The following is an 18,479-nucleotide window of genomic DNA, read 5'->3' as shown; positions in this document are numbered from 1 at the left end:
CGTATCGTCCTTTGAAACCGATTCAAATATATATTAATATAAACTTCAGAATCGAAGATTCAAATATATATTAATATCAACTTCAGAATCGAAGATTCAAATATATATTAATATCAACTTCAGAATCGAAGATTCAAATATATATTAATATCAACTTCAAAATCGAAATCGCGAACTATTTCTTTATTTTGCACTTGAGAAAATCAGTAAAGCTAGCCTCATTTACACAACTTGTAATCTCGAAATAATTTTTTTTTTCTTTTTCTTCAGCAACAATTTTTTCTCTTTCTCTCCAGCAAGTTTTACTTTACATTCTATTATATAGCTAATTATTAATATAAATAAATTACTCATCATAATCTGCATTTTTTTTCGAAATTGCAATCTTTAATTCTTTAATTTTGAACTTATCACTGATAATAAGCCTAATTCCACAGCTAACTTAATTAATTTTTATTTTTCTTCTTTTAGCAAGGTTTTAAAAGTGCATTAGAATATTGATATGCAAATACTCAAATACGCACAAAACAAAGAATTCCAAGTCAGAGGATTTGCATTTATTTTCAATCAATGCCTTGGAGATTTCTTTTAAATCTTTAGTTGAGCCTCGAGTTGGATGTAATATTGAAGTCACTTGTAAAAAGAATAACATTAACTTATATATATATATTTACAAAATATTACCTGATACTAACGAATAATAACAAAGCTTTTTCAGTGCACGTGATCCTATTTGGATCATATTCTGCGCACTGTCTAAACAGTGAAAGAACTTCATTTAATCAAATTTTGGTTTCCTATACTGAATGCTACCTAGTAGTGAACATAAGAAAAAAATTACATTTATTTTTTAATATTTTTTTATAATAATGAATCGTAAATCAAAGGTTCAGAAAAGCAGATATTAAGTAATGAACTTCTCGGTACACTGTTAAAAATTTGTTTGTAATCATTCGACTTTTTTCATGCTTACAAAAGAAGGAATTCTGTACTTTCCTTTTTACTAAACATTCTGTTTTCAACTCATAATTTTTCAGTCTTTATCATTATTATCTTCAAAAATGCTGTAAGAGTATTCATTTCTTACAATACATACAAGTTTTTTTTCGTCTCTGCCTGAAATGATCAATCTAACAATTTAAAAGAAATTTCATCTATGAAAAACTCGCCACCTTCCCTTCATTATTAATTTCACCTCCTTATCAATTATTAAAAAAAAAATAAAAAATAAAAAATAAAAAAATAAAACAGAACTTCTTTGCACGAAAGAATGACCCTCCCCCCCTCTTATCTCTGGCCCGCATCATTCCGTCGTGTTCTTTCTCCTACCTGATAATTAAGTTTAAAAGCAAGTTTCGTGCATTATAGCGAATAAAAATGGAAAACAGCTCTCCTTAATTCCGAATAGCGTTTTACACTTCGATATTTCTTTTTTCCCTCCCCTTTATTAATGTCTTTTTTTTTTTTTTTTACCTGCATCCCTCTCTGTTCCCGTCTCTTTGGAAATTATTCCCATTTCTGTTGTTACTGGCGGTTGAAATGGCGCGCGAATAGTATCTTTAAACGAGTGGTTGGGTGAATGGGTCACCAATTATCCGTTGAGGTTTACGGTGTAATCCTTATAAATGAAAGCAGCCGATCCTATCGATTTCTTGGAGAGGTTTTTTTTTTTTCTTTTTTTCCGCTTATTATGAATAGAAGTTCTCCGTTGCAGAAGTTTTGTCCTGCTTCTGTCCGTACGGTATTTTAGTAAGAGAATAATCAATTAATCGAGAGAGCGACATATTTATTATAAGATGGCGCGTTACTGCTGAAACGTTTTTCTATCGATACATTTCTATAGACAATGTCTTCATTGGATATAAATTATTCAAGATATAAAATACATTAGATGTTATATTTCAAAACAGAAAATGCAATAACCGAATTGGCATCAGTTCATGGAAATGTAAAAGCGTATGAGGAATTTTTCTCATTCCAAACTCAGTAATTAAGAATTTTATTTTTGAGCGTCCTAATAATTATTTAAATGGAAAGGCACATTTATCGGGCTATTCCAAGCCTGATTTTCTTACATAAATCCCAATTTATGGTGACATTTTATTTCAAATATTATCTGTAGAATCATTATAAGTGATGCCAAATTGTGGCAGGTGTACGTCAAGCATTTTCTCAAAACGTTCCCTTATATTTCACTGCGATTTCCTATTCTCCTTCCTTTCACTAGAAGCTATTGGATCTAATTAAAATGCATGATGCCCGTCAAATTCAAAGGGTCAATTTAAATTTGAAATCCATTGTATACTTCGCAGGAGCATAAGTGATGAGTCTTTGCATTTCAACATTCCGATACTGTATAATTTCCTGTTAGCACAGAGGTATTCTGCAACCTATTACTATGTTATAGATACTGTCAAACATGGTCAGGATATTCACAGAATATCGTGGGCCATTTTAGTTAAATGATGACAGAATGTATATCTTTATGATGAAATTTTAGTTGATTCACCGAATTAAAACTCGTACTGAAATAGACCAAATTAATATATAAATATAAAATATGGATTTCAAACATAAAATTTTTAAAAAAGATATTTAAGAAGTAGAAATATTGATTTTTCTAACACTCAATACAGCAAAAATAACTACTTTTTAAAAATCAATATTTTAAGTAAATTAATTTAAACCGAGGGACGAAGAATAAATAAACAATCAAGAAATGCCTAAACTAATAAAATATTTTTACTTTTTTATTTCTGGGGAACAAATTTATGAGTTGTTATTAAGCACCATAAAATTTGCCATCTCACCTCATATAAAATTGTACTAGCTTTTTTCCGTGATTTTCACTTTGCATAACAAAACAGCAGCAAGAATATGTACTCATTTCAAAAATAAAATTGCGACACAAAATGTATCAACCCATAAACTGGAAAGAGATTCAAACAAAACGTCTACAACAGCACGTCTCACCCTCCACTTTGCATGACTTACCACCCCATTAACATAAAAGATACTCATAAAATTCCTGTTGAAACACATCACAAAAACGCTCGACTGCGACCGTAACTCAGCTATGTAACAAAAGACCAATTTAAACAAAAAAATATTTGGCGGAGACTTCTCTCTCGACATGGAGATGCTAAAAGCTTCAGGCCACCAGACAGCGGAGGAATGCTGCACCGCTTAAGCATTAAAAACCGATCAGTGGCGTCTTATCAAAACATACATCATCATTTACCCAAGAACCTGACATCCAATAAAACCCCTGGAACCCTGCATAAAATACGAAATGCCCATTTTACGCTTCCACACTCCTTCTCCTCGCGATCCTGGCCCTGGCCAAGAGGAGAGCCCCCGCGCACTTAAGTAATGCAACATCAATCCCATCCCCGCTTCCCTTTCAAAAGGGTGGGGGATCGGACGTCCACCACATTTCACCAGTTATTGATGAAAACGAGATTAACTAATTGCTTTGGCTACTTTCTACCAGTTTGGCATAATTTATGGATGACCGATGCCTCATATTTTCTTTGGTTCAGGGTTATTGACCGGCCATGGTTGCTGATACAATAGTTTAAAGACACTTACTATTCATAAGATTCAGAGCTCTTAAATTATATATATATATATATATATATATATATATATATATATATATATATATATATATATATATATATGTAATGATATTTTAATCATTTACATTAATTTTCAGTTATGTAGAAATTACTATCTAATCAAGAAGTAAATACTATCAAAAAATTTCGAATTTTATTAATGCTGTCCACGCAATCTAGCAGCAAAATTGAAGCAACGCAAGTCTGCTGCACATTATACTTATAAATCTTTCTTAAATTTCGCAGAGGGGGAGGAAAAACGATTGATATTTCTACAGCAATGTTTTGCGAAAACGGATTGAAACTCAAGCCGATTTCGCATGGGTTCAGCACAGAATAAGATCCAAATGATGTTTGAATTCAAAAAAAAAAAAAAAAAAAAAAAAAAGAAAAGAAAGAAAGAAAGAAAAGAACAGATCTTGCTTCTTAAAACATATATGCTTGTTTAAAATCCTACTGAAATCAATTTGCCTCTGAAAGACTTTATACTTTTTTGTTTAGCTGGGAAGATTCCTTATTTCTCTTCTAAGTTTTGTGGAACATATAAAAATATTTTTATTTTTATGTTCATCAATTCATCATTATTTATTTATTAAATCTTTTTCGTGTTTGGAAAATGAACCTTTATAAACTGCGCAGAAACTTACAGTAAGTGAATTTTTCATAGGATTCCTACATAGAAATAATTTAATAATTGCGAAACACCTCAAGATGTGAGGACAACTTTAAAGCCTCTTTCCTCGAATCAAGAGGGAGAAAATCATTCACGTCGCAGAGGATGAAAAACGCTATAATAGATATACATGAAATAGTAATGTGGAGAGATTCCACTATATATAATTTATCTTCTAATTAATACTTCTATTGTCAAAGAAGAATGAGTAGTAGAAAAAGTAATCAAAAAATTTTGCATAAAAATTAAAATGTTAATAAAAAGGATTTTGGAAATATTTCTTAACTGTTGAAAATGAAAATAAATAAAATCATTACAACCGCCTTGCCTTCGCCTCTGGATTAGTTATATTAACGTCCCGTTTTAAAGAAACATTAGGGCTATTTTGGGACGGATCTCGTAGTTTTAAACCGCGGTCAGATGTCGAGGATAACACCTGAGCTAAAAACCCCTCTCCCAATTTCCACAGTACACCAGTGGGAGAATGTTTGGCCCCGAAGATTTAACGCGCACCTGATCAGCTTACACGACGCTCATCGGTGCAATCAGGTTTCGAATCTGAAGCCCTCCGATTCTGAAGGCGAAAGCTTACCACCGAACCATTACTGTGTTCGAGATGTCATTGTCAAATGTCTGTCCAACATTTATTGCCAGATTGTCCAATTTTCATTGTCCAGCGTGTACAGTTTTTTCAAATGTCTTGCACGCCATCATCTTTCTTACTTGATAAGATTCCACATGTCCAACTCTTTGCATTTTTAAAGTCTTTAAAGTTTTATCCATTTATTTAAATCTTGATTACATTTTAGAATTTCTCTTCATATTCCTTTCTGTGATTGTTTAAAAATGGTATAATTTTACCTATTGTTTGGTGCATCATGGTCAACATCAAGGCTGTTGTGCCAGAAAACCCCCAAACAAATCAAATCCCAACACACTACATGAATTCCGAAAATAGCAGACTGCGGATAATTGTCAGCGATATCTGAAATTGAGATCGAGATTAATGGAAAATCTCAATTATTATTTTTAACATGTACGAATATTAAACATTTGAGTTCTGTTCCTAAACATAAAACCAAGTAATTTGATAAACAGTTCTCTCTCTTTAAGTTAGTTTTGAAACTGAACCAATCATCGCTTAGCATGTAGTATCATCTCCTCGAAGCGAACGACTCTGTGTCCCAGAGGTAGCTCAGTCAATTAGCCCAGATTAGGGCACTTTCATTCACGAATTTAAAAAAAAAAAATGGATAATTTTCGGGAGATCACTTCCGACTCCGGAGGGAGGGGCACGGAAAAGTTAATCTCCGGTCTCCCCTTTGCTCAAGTGTCTTTCCGGAAATGTAACAATACATACACAGAGAACGCATCTCTGTGTATGTATTGTTTAGATGTGTTATTCCCGAATGATTGCAACCTTTCGCTGGAGAATGGTTGAGTCTCAACCTTTATCGCTGCAAAATGTGATCACTTAGAAACAGAGAACGAATTTTCACCGTGACATAATTATTCGATTATTGAATTAAGATTTATAATGAATTTTGAATGTTTTAGAAACAGGATTTTCTTCTTCCATGCATAAATGATTTTTTTTTTAATTTTCATCTTACTATACCATCTGAAGCGCTGCATTATTAAAATTCCTTTTAATAATTCAAATGATTTTTATTTTTGATTTCTGCACTTAAATAGAGGTAAATAAAAGTGATGAAAGTATATTTGTTACTAATAAAATGCGTCGGATAGAATTCAGTTAGATATGGCCTTTTTCAAATTCATTCTACCATCCTTTTTGAGTTTTATATACTTATATTCTTAAGTCAGTTTGACTGCCAGTTCTATAAAGCCTTGACAAAGTCGTCTACGCTTTCTTCAAAACACACACGGATGAGCATCTACAACCTCTATTGTCACTGACCTCGCAGTTTCGATTTCAAACGAGGGAACGAAATACACAAAACTCAATTTCTATTCAATTCGAAAGAATTTTCGATTTCAAACGTTACACAAAACTCAATTCAAATTGTTTTGATAAATTCACGTAATCGTTTCTGTGGAACCTAATAGTGTACAACTGTTGGAACACGAATTGTCCTGATGTAGCCTCAGTTATGATGAATGCATATCGAATGTTTTTATTCAGTACTCCAATTTTCAAATTATTTTAAGAAATTATGCCAATAACTGATAAGTGGATGTGCATGCATCCATTTTAATTCATTAACATTATAATTAAAATTTCAAAAAAGAAGTTTCTCTGAGGTACACATTCTCATCCTCCAAAATATATATGGGCCATATTTAGTAACTCTAAGTTCTATGGTTTTGCGTGTAGAGCACCAACACTTTTCATTTTATAAGCAGATGTATGCCTATTATTAAAAGTTTACAAAATAGCTGTTGTGCCTTGATTAGAGTGGATTTTCCGTAAATATTAAATCACATATTTATTAAATAAAACTGATTTATTGAATTAATAATATAGTTATTGTAAAAGTTCATAGAAAACCTTTTTTTAGGAAATTTCACATTTATTTCATTTTATAGAGCCACGTACTAAAAATTATACTTTTCTCATTATAGTTTACAATAAGACTTAAATTAATCTTTTAATTTCAGCTTTTACCAATATGATGACAACACAATGATAAAAAGTGAATTTTTCTAAGCACGTAATATGCTTGTGAAGGTTAAATTTTATTTTTATTCGTGCGAAAAAAATTGTTGAAAAGTATAGGTAAATATGTCTTTAAGAAATTCATAAAAAACATAAATTTAATTCATGTGTTAAAACAAAATATTAAAAAGATAATTTTTTTTGCACCTTAAGATGATGTAAAATTCATTTTTGTGTCGTAATATTTTCGGATATTATCACGAAAAAAGCCAAGATATTACTTAATTTTTTATTAATTAAAAATCTATTTAAAAATATCTCTCTAAGGTGCACATTTTTGACCTTCAAGGTATGCGTGTTCCAAATTTGGTAGCTGTTAGCCAAACGGTCTGTCTTGTAGAGCGCCAACACATGCGTACACATTCATCTTTATTATAAGTAGTGATTCTCAGTCCTTTTGTGGATATTAAATTGAAATGTGTCACACTCAGGGCGTCCTCCCTGTCAAGCTAAATTTATGTACTTTCGTGGGTTAAAAATATTAGTTTGCTGTCAGAACTAAATTGGAGTTATTAAGTTTGCTTTAAAATGTTTTAAGGATCCTTTAAATTTCATAAAGAATACATTTGAATTGTAGATTTTGAATCAAAATTTTACACCAATGTAGAATACTTTCATAGTATTACCCAATTAATAATTATTGGCTTAATAAAACGTGGAACCAACTCTTCCGATTTAAAGTGGACTTATTTAATTCTTCCCGTCAACTGCTAATTTAAATTAAATCTCCTCTCATCTCGGTATAAGCGCGCTCCAGTAAACAAAGCCAAAAGAGCGCCAGTTTGGCGACGACCGGCGAACCCTTTGGTGACCTTCTCTTCTATCCGAATTAATCACCGGCCTGAGTAATTAGGAAGCCAGCGGAAATAGCTCCCCTGTTCGCCAGTATCATTAGACCGTATGTCACATGCATTCGGACAATTGGAAAGCGTTCCGCTTTAAAAGGACCCCCTTCTAGTCCGTCCGTCTCTCTATTCTGCATCTTCTGCAGAAATAAAGGGACCCGAGGAGTGTTTCTGAAATATTGCGTGGCATGTGCAGCGGCAGAGTTTTCTTTGAACAATGGATAGACAATTCAATGGCAATTATTATTAGAAACAGAGCTACCCTTGAGAGCCGGACACAAATTTGAAATGGACTCTAAAACAGATAATTAAAAAAAAATAAGTAAAATCTTTTATACAAGAATGGAACATATCATTACATTTCTGATTAGTATAAGTCCAATTCAACTAGCGTAGAATTTAACATCTAATTAGAATACTGAACTAGAACATAACTTTATAGATAACATGATAAATAAATAAATCTGGCATAACTTTGATCTCTCTAATTTCATAACAATAAATTTATCTATCTTTTCACTTAAGTTGCCAATCTACGCTGAAAATGGCATATTTCAACCAAATAGATAAAAAAAAAATCTTTTTATTCAAACATTTTTCGTTCCAAAACTGATTTTTTTTTCTTTTATGTCATATAGAAACCGATATATAACTAATTGAAAAATGCTGTTTGTTGCTATTAGGGATTGCAATATCAGACCAAAAGCGCAATACCGGTATTCGGTATTTTTTAAATCATAATACCGGGATACCGGTTATAATACCGGTAGTAGAAATTTTAGAAAAGGAAAGAAAACACAGGGGTTTTTTTGTTTTGTTTTATTTGCCATTTTATTATAGAGTGTAAATATCACAAAAAAATAATTTGTAACTTATAAATTATAACAGCATATAAAGAATCACAAAAAAGTAAAGGAACATCTTATTTATTTAAATCACAAAAAAAGTGTAAATTTCATTATTCAGTCTGTGATACTATTACAAAATTTTGTAATGTGATCTTAAAAAACATAATGCATCAATTGTACTGTCATTAATCCTAGAACGTAATTTTGTGCAAAAATTACCAGCTGTCGGAAACGCTCTTGCGGCATCTACGCTAGCTGGTGGTACTGTTAGCAATGCGCGATATACTTTTTCCAAGTATTTACCTCTAAATCCCTCATCTTCAAATAAATCGATTTCTTGTCGGAAGATTTTGGATATAGCTGATTTCTGTATTGTATTTTGGTTCGTTGAAATTTTTTTATTTATCGCTAATTCTAAATTTTGTTCAAGAGACTATCGACATTACTGCCATCATAATCTTCGATAACTGTACCGAATTCTTCTGAATGTGGATAACAGGTAAACAGAAATTTTTCATTTATTCTTCATAGTTTAATGTTTATTCCCTTATATTAAATAAAAATTGCTCTCCAATATTTTGCTGTGCATTAGTACCTTTTTCCTTCTGTATTACTAATTATCTGTAATGTTTACTTCTCATAAAACCGCGAGTCTTCATTGTTAAATGTAAACCTCTCCTCCTTTCATCTTTCCTCTCACCCCTATTTTGTCGAATTAAATTCTTCCTAAAGCATGCGCAAAAGCACGGAGAGTTTTAGAATCCATTGTCAGACAGTATTTTATTACTTCTCTTGATTGTACGATGCAACTTGGTATTTACAGTCTAATTAATTTCGCCCGTTAGGAAGGCATAAAAACAAAAACGTATACTATTTTGCTATGTTGGCGATCCCTGAACTTATAATGGAGATAATTTAAAAAATTTCTTGTAAATACCGAAAAAACGGTATTTAAACACACATACCGGTATTACAAAATTTTACAAATGGCTCAAAATACCGGTATTACAATCCCTAATTGCTATGTTAACCGAATGTCACAGTTTAAACCGGAAGTTGCTATATAATGCAGCTTTTAGTTTATTTTTTAAATCATTTCTCTTAATTTCAGTTGCAAATAATATTTTTTACGATGTTCCTAGTGTACGTATACAGCTTTTTGTGCTACTTTCAAAGTTTATAAATATTAATTGGCAGCTTCTTCCCTTTCTGAAGTATTTCTTCATTAACACATTCGCTAAGGATGAATGAGATAAAAACACCATGAAAAGACAAATATCAATTCTTGCGACTGTTGACATTGTTTATACAAAAAAAAGAAAGAAAAAAAGTAAAGGATATGTATTAGAAAAAAAAAGGATATGTATTTCTTCAGATATATACTAGAAAGTTCAACATATCTAAACTGGCATAAGCGATCACTTTTAGCACCTGTAATTGGTAACACCTGAAAGACGAGATACCTCGTCTAAAGCGTTGAATTTGCTAAGGTGGCTTTACACTCAGCCAGCTACAAACCATCCTGTAAGACCACACATGCGCAGAAGCTGTACAAATACAGCACGTATTTGTCCTGTCGACACAAAAGCTTGCTATTGTCCGTTTTTCCTCGCAAGTGCAATCTATCTTCTGTGCATGCGCGATTTACCGGAATCTTATAACTGGGTGAGTGCAAATCCACCTTTATGTTTTAAATACGCAACTCGTAGGTCAAACCTTTGTGTCAAACTTAATTTCGATCTTCTATCTTGTTCTTCACTCAAAGCACTTATTCAAAAGGCCGTTTCTAATAAGCAGTATCTTCGGACCCTTCTCCAGTCTCTAAAGTTTTTTTTTAATATCTATAGAATGCATTTTTTGGCATTAAGGGATAACGGTCTTTGTTACCAAAAATCCCATTCTCACCACATTTCAATAAATTTCTTCATTATGAGAATTTTCTTTTGAAAATTGAAAAAAAAAATCGACAAAGGTTTTAAAGAAGAAAAGAGCAGCATCTTAACATATATTTCATCGAGAAATTGCACAAGTATTATATAACCGCAATTCGTAGCAATCCTGATAACCTTAAAGGTATGCCATCTGGAGTTGTATTTGTAAGTATTTTGTCACTGGACTAAATACTGTATGCATGGTCAAAGTCCGAAGCAACCAAAATCTGGTGCACGTATCGATAGGCAGAGACATAGGGAAAACATTACTTGGAAAACCATTGGATTTCTCAAAATTTCATAAAGCCAGTTTACATGTGATTAAAAATTGTTAAAGAATACTCTACATAAAATGACATAAGATGTCAATTATTTAGTGATAATAGCATGTCTTCTTAATCAACACTTCTTAAAACAACAATAGATGTTATAATTTTGACCTGCGGTCAGATGTCCAAATTGTTTCATCCTACGAGAATTCGATCCCGACCGATTTAGCGTGATGCATGCCCGCTTACTCGCCAGTTCTTCGGTGGAAGTGAGCCTCAAAACTGAAAATTCCATCGTTGTGCGCTAGCTTGTCGACGAAAGCTTTAATGGCTTTTACTCTGAAATACAGTTTGGAAGCAACGTTTCTTTGAGCTATTTTTCAGCTTAATAGAGGTGGAGCTAGTATATTAGGTGTACTAAATAATTTGTTGATAGATATATGCAGATTGTAACAGAATTGTATCAGATAAACCTTCATAATACATTTGCATTTTAATTAATCACTTAGATTATTTTTTTTTCATTTTGAAGATCCTTATATAATATGACTAGTGTGTATAGGAGATTATGATTATCTCTTTAGAATTTTGTGTAGATCGTTCGTTCCTTCCATTAAATTTTGTTAAAATGTACTTCAAATTGGCCAATAAAGAAATAAGATATTTAAATAAAATTAGTTTTTATATTTTTATTAATTTTATAAGTTGTTTAAGTAAAAAATACCAAACAAAGCTTAAAGAAATGGCCTTTAAAAAAAAAGGTCTCGAACGTAGGCAGTCACTTTGAATTTAAATCTTCGTCAACTTTATCAAAACAAATTTTTGTTGTTTTTAATAAAAAAAATGCTCTTATAATACTTTCCGATTAACAAATAATTAATCTTCATCCTTAGTCAGTCCCATAGTATGGGCACACCCCTCTTGATCAACCTTAGAGACGCTGATTATAGATGAAGCGAAAACGTAAATTGAGAATTTTGAGTAAGAAAAGGTATTTGAAAGTGATATTCACTTTACTTCATTTAAATGGCATTTATTTTATAATATTTAATATTTCCTTATAATAACCGCAGACATTAGACGGGAAGTAAATCAGCTTATTTATTTAGATACATTCAATAGAAATCTTTCGTAAAGCCTTTGGAACAGCGGCAACCAGCAGGTAAGCTCTTAGCTTCAGGGAAGGACGACTCCAGCCTCGAAACCCGATACCACCAAGAAACCAACCTGCAACGGGCTTCATACTCTCTTAATCCAACGAGCCTAAATCTCCTAACACCGGTGTTGTACGGAAGCTTAGAAAATGTGTTATAGACACAAGCATCATCCTTGTCATCAGGTCATGTCTCTCAAGATTACATGGTCCATTTCAAAAAATAGCTGTGTTCTTCAAAATGGAACGCAAGTATTACAATATAAATTTTTTTTAAACGCTTTTCTCTACTATAAAAATAATTGAAATCTGAAAAGTAATGTTAAAATATTGCGTGACAAAACTTTTTTTTACAGTAGAATGAAAATTCTGTAGTAGTAGTCTTCTCTTGGAAACAAATTCTATTATTTGAATTTCAAATATGAAAATATGTATGAAAGTCGTATAATACATTTTTATTTTATTTAAATTACATACATTATATAATTCAAGATGGAAATATCCTAAAAGTATTCTCTTGTAAAACAGTATACGACTGTCAAAGAATTTAAAAATCGCCAATAAAGACAAATGTTTTGAATTTTAGATAGTAAACGAAGATAATAGTTGAGAAAATGAATGGATGATATCAATTAATAGAATTAGTTCACCTAGCGTTGCATTCAAATGAAAAATATGAATAGTCATCTAACATCGAATCTTTTTTTACGACGTGGTGTGACGTTTTTAGTTCTTTGATCCGAAATATATAGAGAAGAAAATAACTACAACTGACAAGCAATTTCTGACATCGTTTTGATAAATCATCACGTTTCAAACTTCCATAAATCCAAATAGTAATAACAATAATTTAAATCTGCAATTATCATATGAGAACGTTATTTTTTAAGTCACTTGATATCAATCCGATAGAAAAACATAACATTCCCGCATGACTCATATTTCGCAATCACCATCGTTTAGAAAAACGATGATTTTTGACATCTCAAAATCAATCGAGTTCTAAAATTTTTTTCTCGAGGCCAGAATTTTCTTTCGTGGAAAAACTAGTTTAAAACGATTTTAAACAATCACGTGATTATCAGATTATGTATGCGTCAGTATTTACAAAATGATGGTTTTTTTTTTCTTTTCTTTTTCCTCTTCTCAAAATCGTTCGAGTTCCAATGTATATTTCTATATAAATAAAATTAAAAATTGCAGTATGATAAAGTATGAAATTTGAGTTGTGGTCTTTTCACCAAAGTTGTAGATTTCTAACATATTTTGATCAAAGGAAAAGCCTGTTTATCCGCATACACAGGAACAATAAAATGCAAGACGAGAGTTATTTAGCATTGTAGATTTATCACCAAAAATGTAGATCTATACAGAGCTCTTGATCAAATTTTCTGCTTGATTGTTTGTTGATGTGAATACAAAAGAAAGGATTCAAAACTTCCCGAAGTAATAAAATGAGACTTGATGTGTAAGTTTGTCGCCAAAGTTGTATAACTTAATTAGATTTTGAATATATAAGATAATATATAAGATGTGAATCTGACTCTCTTCAACGAAATAAAATACAATGCGTCTCAAGCATACGGGAAAATACATGGGATATCTTTTTTCCTTGATTTAAATAGAACTTTTATGAAGCGGAATGTCACACCTGATGGATTATCAAAAATCTTTTAATGGCGTCAAATCATATGTTAACTGAATCGGAAAAGCACTCACCACATTTTTAATTTTTCCGTACTTACTTCACAGCCAAAGAAAACTCACGGAAGTGGAAAACACTTTCTTCCTAAGTGAGCACGACTGCGCGCGAGCAGATGCAGAAACGCACTCAATTATTCATTGTCGTCGGATTACAAAAGAATTTCATTATGTCTTTGCCGTTACATGATTAACGGTCAATAATTAATTAGCAGAGAAGGAAAATTAATAAAAAAAAAGCTTCTCTCAAAAATTCATTTTCGATTGAATGTGACAACAAAATGTCCGACGCATTTGGCGCTCTTCTGATAAAATATTGGAACCATTTTTAATTTCTACTTCTTAAATAAAGCTCCAAATTAAGCGAGGCTCATTCTATTCATATTGACTCTATCTGAAGCAGAAACTTTGTTGGAAGTCTTTTGCATAATTTTATTTGCGGTGGGAAGCCAGTTATGACTTTTACACGCTCGACGGAAATTTGCATAATTAAGAGGATTATGAGCAAAAATATTCTGCAGAAGTCGATTTTCTTTTTCTGGTGCGTCGTAAAAGCAGATAAAAGTCGCGCAGTCGCCCGAACTGACGGAGGGTGAAAATCGGAATTTAAAAATTGAGCCGAGGATAGTTCATCTTCAGCTCCGACAATTACCCTCCGAGTGATTATATTGCTGAATAAATGAAAGGGAAAGCCGGAGGAGTTCCGGAATTTTCTTAAAAAGAGAAAGAGATTAGATTTTCAGGAAGAGGTCATTTTAGCCCCTTCTGAGAGTCATTTCGGATTATGTGATGACTCCAGAGGATTCGACGCTTCCAACTTGATTTCTGAATTATTTGCAGCTTTGTGGGTTTGAAGGTAAATTTCATAAAAGACAAAACTCTGCTGTAATTTATTCCTTTCTCTAGAAAATTGATTTATTGTTAACGTGGAATGATTAGAGTTTAGGTAATTTTTCTTCAATTTGGTTACAATATGTCGATACTTATAAATATTAAAATGTAATTAAAATCAAGCTATTAACTGGTAATTAAATTCGAAAAATACTGAAATAGTGTATTTTCATCAATTCGCAAGAGTTCAAAAAATTTCAGATCCAACTTAATAGGAAATGAATGCAAAATCTAAAAAACAAGCAATATATATATATATATATATATATATATATATATATATATATATATATATATATATATATATATATATATATATATATATATATATATATTAAACATTTCAAAATATGTAGGACTGAGATAACGTAAATAAGCGAATATTTGAAAATTTATTATTTATTTTTTAATAAAAGAACGGTCAATGAAATTTTGTAAATGTTCAGATATGAAAGGGCTAGATTTTTTACTTAGAGACATAACGGCAGAGGCATAAATAAATGTGTGTAGGGCCATTAAAGAAGCCATGGGGAAAAAAAGATTGTTTTCATTTACCACTTTTCATACACGCGATAGAAGAAAAAAATGTTAAATCATTGATGAAGACTGAGGATGAAAAAAAATTTTTGTGCCAAAGGTGCCACTCACTTCATTATGTCACTACAAAACGGGAATAAATCCATATTACTAGAAGATTAGTTTTCAACATCTGATGTTTTCTTTCCCCGATTATTTTGTTGCGTTATATATTTGAGGAAATTTTCAAGGAAAAGACACAGTTTGACATAATTTCATGCTTGAGAAAATTAACTTCTTACATATAACCATGCAAATTCAAAAAATTTTCTTGAAAAGGAATCTTTAAGGATCTAATCATAAATACTTAATAAGTCTGGTTTCTTCGTTTGGAGTCACTTGAATTGGTTCTCAATGATTCTTCGAAGCATATTACACCTTTCACGGTTCATTTCCGTATTAACCACAATAGAGAGAACAATTTGCAATGTCATTATTTTGATACTGGCAACCTCTCATTTTGATCTTAATACGTCTAGGAAAATGAAATACCTCTACAAACACCAAAAACGCAGGATTTGAAAAAGTGTTTAAGAATTTGAGAAAAGTTGAAATTCCAGATTGGGAAATTTGACAATTTTATTTCATACTAGCCGCCTTTAACGACCTGCCGGTTCGCCAATCTTAATGTTCGTTAAAATTTTAATAATTAAATATTTTATGCAATTCCTACTTTAATAGCTTCTTCATCAAAATATTTTAAAACTTCAAATTTTGATAGTCATATAATTCACTCATAATATTATAAAGGCCTTCAGTCATAACGTAATACGTATCTCTCTAATTTTCTGTTGGCTCCCGTAGAATTTATACTTTAAATTAAAGTGGAAAGGATTAATCTGCAATTAATATAAAAATATTTTTTACTGAAACAAAGTTTTTTTTTTTTTTTTTTTTTTGTAATATGATTACTGAAAACAGTCACTGAGCGTTTAAACTTTATGGGCACTAAAGAATATCTTTCTTAATTTATGTAATATTTTAAGAATTTGTTAACAAAATTTTCTGATTCATCATGAGCCGATCTATTAATTAACAATGTTTAATTTTAAATGCATCAAACACAAAGAAAATAAAATGAATCGTTTAAAATAATCGGTTGAAAACAGGTTAAAAAAAAAAACTACTCAATTTGTTTGTTTGTTTTGTTTGAATGAGGGGGATTTAGTTATTTTTAGCTACAAAGGCTTTCATCCCAGAAAACTACTTAAAAAACGATGTACTTAAAAATATAAGCATATACAAAAAAATATATAAGTAACATAAATACAATTTAATTACAAAAGCATGCAACTAACCTAAAAATAATTTAAATCATCCGTTGATAATAGTTGTCATGTCAACAATCAGAACACATTGCGCATGCGTAAATTTTCACCTTCAGTTACGGTAACGCAAATGCGTGAGTTTTTCTACGCTAGTTGGGGTAACGCTATGCAGATTAGAAATTTTTAATTTCCTTTATTCTGTTTTATTTTAATTCAAAAATACTTCAGAATGAATCTGAAAGATCAATTAATTACCAATGTTTAATTTTAAATGCATCAAACATTAAGAAAATAAACAGAATCGTTTCAAATAATCAGCCGAAAAATCTTAAGCCTAGCCTCATTACTGTTGGGGAAAAAAACTGAAGTCTTACTCATTTGGCGGTGGGGAAAATGAAAATTTTTTGGCGGGAAAATTAGTTTTTAATTAATAATTAAAATTCTAATTAAAAATTCAAAAAAGGGACCCCAGGTGCACATTCCCGGCCTCCAAGGTACGGTCTGGCCTGTAGAGCGCCAACACAAACACACACACACACACATTCAGCTTTATATAAGTATAGATTTCTAGTGTAACGTTATTAGGTTATATTATTAAACCGAAATATAATGCAAAATTAGCAAGAATAAAGAATTCTAGAATGTAGTAGTTATATATTTATTTGAGAAAAATAAGAAATTTTTGTTAATGTTTGAATGAATGGATTGTTTGAATAACTTCAGTTGCTAACACTTGTTCTGCCAAGATAAAAATAAACACGCTGATTAAAATTTGTGAATAGTTGATAAAGGTTAAATGAACAAAAGGGTTATTGCCAAATGTCTTTCTTCTCTGTGTGATGGAATTATTGGTGTCATTATAGCTAAGTTCAGGAACGTGGAAGAATGTCAAATATATATTTTTTTCTCAATAACTGAGGAAATAATTTCGATTTGCGATGACTTAAATCCTTAGCATTGTTAATGAAGACTTTTTTGCTCGGAAGGATGGTTGGGGCGAGTTTATGGCAACGGGCATATTCAAGAATAAAAATCGTCACTTAAAAATAAAGGAGAAAATAAAGTTTGGAAATCCTTAATATAAAGGATTTTATTCAAACTCCGTTTAAAAAAGAATGCCCAATGCAATTTCATAGAACCACAACACGCATTAATCTTCTTCACTCATTAACCCCATTTCGTTACAAATTAATTTTTGATTCTAGTATGTATTATGTATTTATGGATTTGCTATCTATTCGATGCTAAAAGAGGCTTTAAAAATATGTTTCTAATCTAGTCAGTTATTTCGTGCTAACAATTACGAATTCTGGAAAAACTTTGTGCTTACCTGCACATCATCAACGCCTGCCTAGACCTGCAACTGCAGATGCATTTCGCTTTCATTTCCAGATGAAGCAGCCTGCTTTTATTGAAATCGGTATTCGCATGGACAATCGCATTCTGGGCTTGGGTTGCTGTTGAAATCCTATACGATATAAAAAGAAGCTCACACCCATCGAAAGGAAAAGCTTCACTTCGAACAGGAAGAGAAATAATGCCGGGGTTGTAAGAAAGACGGTAGTCGAATTTTGCAATTTGGTATGCAAGAAAAATGAGAGGCGGGGGTGACTTTCAAGGCATGAAGCTGCCACATTGGAAAGCTTAAAACTATCGAATGAAAATGTGGAGGGGGGGGGGGAGGATAAAAGCCCGGTGAAATCTCTCGTGTTTGAAATTTACTCTTGTGTACGCGCATCTGCATCATTTGTCGGTATGTTCCCCCTGAAATTCTGTTATGGTTTTCAGAAAATCTTTGGAGGCATAGTAAAATATTTCTGAAAATAATATTAGAGTATTTATGTTTTAACTATATGGAAGTATTGAATTCGTTAAAAAAGAAGTGATATGGTAATTAGGAACTGCTATTTCATTCGCCAAATATTAAAATGTGATGCTAATTTAAGATGTTAAGCAGATCAGAGAAAATATCATTCACTTCGAGGTCTTTTTATATAATTAAAGAAGCATACTAACTAGGATAC

This window comes from Argiope bruennichi, chromosome 9, assembly GCF_947563725.1.
Source record: "Argiope bruennichi chromosome 9, qqArgBrue1.1, whole genome shotgun sequence".
Lineage (NCBI taxonomy): Eukaryota > Metazoa > Arthropoda > Arachnida > Araneae > Araneidae > Argiope > Argiope bruennichi.
The sequence above is the reverse complement of the archived record's forward strand: the minus strand, read 5'-3'. Positions refer to the sequence as shown.